Raw genomic sequence first — 5,765 nt, forward strand, 5'->3', positions numbered from 1 at the left:
TCGAATTAAATTGATTTTGATTTTCTGTCCCAACGACTTGATGATTCGGGTTGCCGCGTTCGCATTTTTAAGCGTTTGCTGCGAATTCGTATGTAGGCAAGAATATCATCAGCTGTTTGCTTCGGAGCAAAATAAAATTATGTACCGAACTGAACGGTGAGCCGTACTTTAGCACCCTCTCCGGCGAAAATCTTTTGAGAGCAAATAAAAAGTTGTGCGGACACGAACAGTGAACCCGCCTTTATAACTCGATTCTACACACCGTGCACTTTCTTCGGGGGTGTCTTAATTTAGTTTTAATTCAGTATTTACCTTATCTTATCACTTTAGCCGAATAACATTTTTCAAGCAGGTGGCAACCCTCTACAAAAATATTTGCGGCAGTAAACTTCCCTAAACATCTTTAGTTTGATATCCGTATTGTAATATTTAATTTAATTTACTAATTTAATAATTGAAGAAAATTTTTCAAACAGGTGGCAACCTTCCTCAAAAATATTTGTGGCAGTAAACTTTCCTAAACCTATTTAGTTTGATCAATATCTAATTTATCTTATCAATTTATTCAAATTAAAATTTCCAAAGAGGTGGCAACCTTCCACAAAAATATATTCTTCTGTAAGCCTTCTTAAACCGATTTCTTTTAACAGCCACATTACAATATTTAATTTATCTTATCAATTTACATAAACAGCAATTTTCAAACAGGTGGCAACTCCCTAATTATGTTTTCCTATATTTTAAGTTAGACCCTTAGCAATGCATGTCAGCTCCAAAACGATTCTGAAGCAGAGATCTGAGCACTTTCATATAAATAAGTACCAACAGCATTGTAAAAGCCCCGCTCCGCTAAAAATGGCTCCGCTCGCCACGGCTCCGTTTCCCGTGTGTACATACCCTTAGAACAACGAAAATTTGCACCGAAGATGGAACCAATCTAAAACAGATGATTGGATCACAAAAATTCTTTCCAAAACACATAATTTTTTCAACATACTTTTACTTCTTTAAAACTGCTCCAAAGAATTGCGATTTTAGTTAAGTTCTGCTTCGAAAAGATTGCAGCTTGAATTTATGGGTACTCAAAGACGAAATTTTTTCAAGCAGAGCATGAGTACATTTACTTTGAATCTCAAAATTTCCTATAAATAAATCGATCGCAAACATCAACGGAACCCCCATAACCTCTCTACTCGGGGACTCCTGCTCAAGGGTGCATTGTCTCACCTGCTAATCAAGTTTACAGCTTCCTACAAAGTGTATAGATGCGCAGAGGAAGGCGTCAAGAGTTCACTCGATTAGCTTTGAGTGAATCGTCAACGGAATGAGTGCGTTGAACTATTAGAATAAATGTTCGCCTCTTCTATGGAGGCAATTTCGCTTGACATACTTTTATAGACATAGACATCGCAGAAGACACCTTCACCAACCTTGCCATTAAGATTTGAATAATCTGTAAAAAATGTTATGGGCCTGGTTCCGAGGAACACCTCATCTAGTAATGCCTTGGAAGGAATTATGTGGAGCTTGAGCCCAGTAAGGTCTGAGAAAATCCACGATTAGGGAAATACTTATGTAGCTCAACCAAGTTCCTCGAAATCATGTGTGGTACAAGATTTGATCTCTCGAAAATACTAGACAGCTGTCATAGGAAACTTAAGTCTCCAGCCTACACTACCCCAACCTTTAGTTTGGAAAAAGGCTTTACGACACAGACTCGGGAAAATCTTGCACAACCTTGATAAGGAGAGGTTCAGCGCTCTGATTCTCCTCGAACTAGGCAACTCAGGAAGGTTTGTTGGATTCATCATTGGTCACTGCCTAATGGGAATGCGTTTCGAGCAATCAACTTATGTAGAAGTTGCCGAAACGAAGAAGAAATCGAATGCATCGAATGCTTTTTCTAACACTGTCCTGGACTGACGGCACTCAGGCAAAGGTTTCTGCATAAACACTCTTTCGGACAGTCATTCAGACTTAAGCTCATCAAAAATTCGAATAAAAAATTCTCAAAATCCTAATAAAAAAAATCTTAAGGAGATTTTTATTTATCCACATTCTATCACACCACTGCACTCAACACATTTATTAAAAGCGTAAAAACGTTCATTGATCACAGAGTTAAACCCATCGATCACAAATTGCAAATCAAGGCATAACAAGAGGGGACCTACACAAAATTGGGGCGATGGGTCATTTTTACATACACATGGGTACCCTTATATGTATGTATGTATGTGTCATGCTTAGAAAAAGACTAAATCACATATCAATTCCAAATAAAAGTTGCCCAACACAGAACGATACCAATACGGACAACCCACAAATGGCAAAACGACATTAGCGCGAGGCGGTTGGCACAGAGGCTGTCGGCATCTGAATTTGTATGCATGCATACAAGGAAAAAAAAATGTAAAAGCAAAATCGTACAAATAAAGGGAAATATATAAAACCTATATAAAATTCGTGGTTTCAGTAGAAATAAAATGCATAAAAAGGGCGAGGAGAGGTGTAACTACACTAGAAATACATACACATACAAATACAATATATATATGTTGCATATTTACATTAGGGCGGGTCAATTTGTATCTATGGGAGATTTTTTCAACTATACGAGTTTAGCATGGAATTCTAAGCACATTTTCTAAAGAAAGATTCCGGGCCTAAAATCAATCTCGAGTGTGCAAAATTGCAAAAATATTTTTCTTTTACTTTACTGTAACGTCCTTGTTTTATTTTTATTTTTTTCATACAACTAAAATTCAACACAAAATACATATGCATGCAATAACGTTTTATTAAAATTTTTATTAAATTAATTACAGTAACTCACAAAATTGAGCACACGATATTTTTTTTTTAATTTTCACAATGATTTTTATATAAAATTTTTTTGATATTTAAAATATTAAAATATGGTTTATACTTAAACAAACACCATAAAACCCTGGATTTCAAACTTTGTACGATATTTATAATATTTATATAATGTAATTCCACAAACTTTATCAAAAAGTCCAAAATTTTTAAAAAGACTTTCTACAAAATTGCGAGTATGCTTTTTAAATGTCTAAAACAATCGCTGGTTTTTGAAAATTTTGTATTTGCTAAAGGAATTATGAAATTTCTCCCATACAAAAGACACTGAGAATACTTTATATGAAAAACAATTAAAAAAGTCTTAGAGTTCGAGCGAAGACGAACATTAAATATCCAGCACATTTATCAAATATAGTTTTTCAACTTTCTGAAAACTACCGTTCCATGTTAAGCAGAGTACTTTTACCCATATTTCTAACCATTGCGATAGTATGTTCAGTCAAGCTTAATGAGATAAACTTATATAGTTATAAGTGGGTGATACCACGCCCATTCTCTAAAGTTCCAAAATTATCTTATTTATTTTTAAGGGATTGTTGTGAGTATTCACAATTAAATCTTTGAGTAAATTAGCGTGTTTGTGTTTCGAAATATCGAAGTTTCAAGCATATCTGAAATTTATTTATTTATTTATAAAAAACAATGATTATACCGAGTTGGGTACAAATTGATCGAGCGCATACAGAGCTACGCAAATGTATATGGTCATAAGTGGGCGGCGCCACGCCTATTTTCCAAAATTTTGTTATAATTAATTTTGTAAATTCAAAACTAATTTTAGATCCATTGTTTCTTCGGCAAATTTGCTTTTACGTAAAATATTCCTATGCTATATTCGCATAGTAAAAAAACGACCCGCCCTAAAGTATCTACATACAAATCTTCCAACACAGGCGAGGGCCAACATACGTATTTAGTTGTAAAAATTTATATATATACATACGTATCTGTGTACATATGTGGTTCCAATTTGTGCACATCCAACCCTCTATTTGCCCTTTTAGTCCCTGCTGTGACAGCCAAACCTCTATCCGGACACTAACGTTGTTCCGACAACGAGGAGGCGCGCAAAGTGAAAAAAAAAACAAGCACAATTACATACACGCTAGGATACACTAGCAGTGATAAAAGGGTGCGGCATGCAGGCTGAGGGGGAGAAGAGGCACGGCAAAAAAAAAAAAAAAAAAAAAAATATTCTAACATTGAACATTTGCCCACATGTCAGTCAAAAAATTGCTACACAATGTATCCAGAGAGTATCCGCCTAATGCGCGCTTTAGAGCTCCCACAGTAGCAGGCGACAACAAAAGTGGCTGCAACAAAGAAAAAAAAACAAAAAAAAAAAAAAAAACAAGAATTAAAAAAGCAAGACATCAAACGCCCACTGCGGCAAGCCATAAGCGTAGCGTAAGTTGATTGTCCGCCAGCGTTGTTGGCGTGTCAATTGTGGAGATATATGTACATATATGTGTACATACCTAGGGGTATTGGACTAGCAATTGGAAGGGCAGAAGGAAGATAGGCACTGTATTTTTTCACCGCATGCTTTGGAGGTGGAGGTGCTTATGTAGGTAGCTACATAGGTATTTGGCGCGCGGTGCTTACTTAGTCTGCTAGTGTTGGGCATTTTGGCTAAGCGCGGAAAAAGTGTGTGTAAATGGAGACTTTTATTGCGCCGACCAAGCAAATATCGGCTAAATGTGCCTTACTGATGTGCAATGTGTATGCGGTGCTTTCACACATTTTATTTGCCTCAATGATTTTTTGGCCTGCGAAACTACATTAAAACGCCAGCTAGCGCTGGTTTTAAAAGCTTTGGTCGTAGACAAGAAAAAAGAGGTATCCCCTACGAAGCAAACAAAAAAAAAACAGCCGAAAACGAATAAAATGAGCACACATCTATACTCAATCCATTATGCGCATTTGACTCGCTCCAAAGTCCGCCGCTAGCACGAAAATAGCTTTTGCCACACAATGCAAGTTCCCTAAGGGTCAGCACGTCCAATGTGCTCCACCCAGCGTCGGCATTACTCCTTCTTCAAGCGTACAATCGCATTTCCATTTCCATTCTAATTCGCCTTCGATGTTGGCTACGCCAAACCCTACTTGATTGCCAGCGTACAAAAATGTGCCAGCCGTGACGTTCCGGCGAGACTGCTGTTAGAGCTTGCGTGCACCGCTGCTGCGTTCTGTTGGCCAATGCCTGTCCTTTTAGTAATTTTTATAGAGCACTCTCGCCTCCCTCCCTCGTTCATGAGTTCATTTCGTTCACCACTTCGTCCAAAGCTAACAAACTTGCGACGCCGCTTGTTGTTGCAAGAATATAAAAATTTAGCTACAAAGTAATAAGGTGTGTTGGAGTGTGGGCTAGCTGCTCTAGCACCCCTGCCTGTGTTCGCTAGATAATGGTTATATGCTTTTTCGTCTTGTGGTGTGGGCGCTGTACCCATCACGTTTGGTTGAAGGGTGCGCTTTCCCCGTAAAGACGCTTGAGCCATAAAAGTGGCGCAGGATGTGGGGAAATTGGTAGATCCGATGACGACAGCGTCGGCGACGTTACAAGGATTTGTTAGTGTCCGATTCATATAATTTTCTTTCATATATTTTTTTTTTTGAGTGCTGTTACGATTTTAGTTTGTCTTTCGCAAGCGACTCCCTTTGCTTTCTATGAACTTCATTTGACGACTTCGTGCAATACAGGGTGTGTTAAATACAAGGGCCATATTTTTACCGTTGTTGATTTGAACATTTTCATAATTCAATAAATTTTTCGAAAATTGTGATTTTTCCACGGAACCGATTCACACGGAAGTGGTTGAGACGGAAATAAGTAGCGATAAAGATAAGGCAAAAATTAAGATCAAGGGAAATTTAAACACTTT

Source organism: Rhagoletis pomonella, unplaced genomic scaffold, assembly GCF_013731165.1.
Source record: "Rhagoletis pomonella isolate Grant_MI unplaced genomic scaffold, Rhpom_1.0 Rhpom_scaffold_00003, whole genome shotgun sequence".
In the NCBI taxonomy this organism is placed as follows: Eukaryota; Metazoa; Arthropoda; class Insecta; order Diptera; family Tephritidae; genus Rhagoletis; species Rhagoletis pomonella.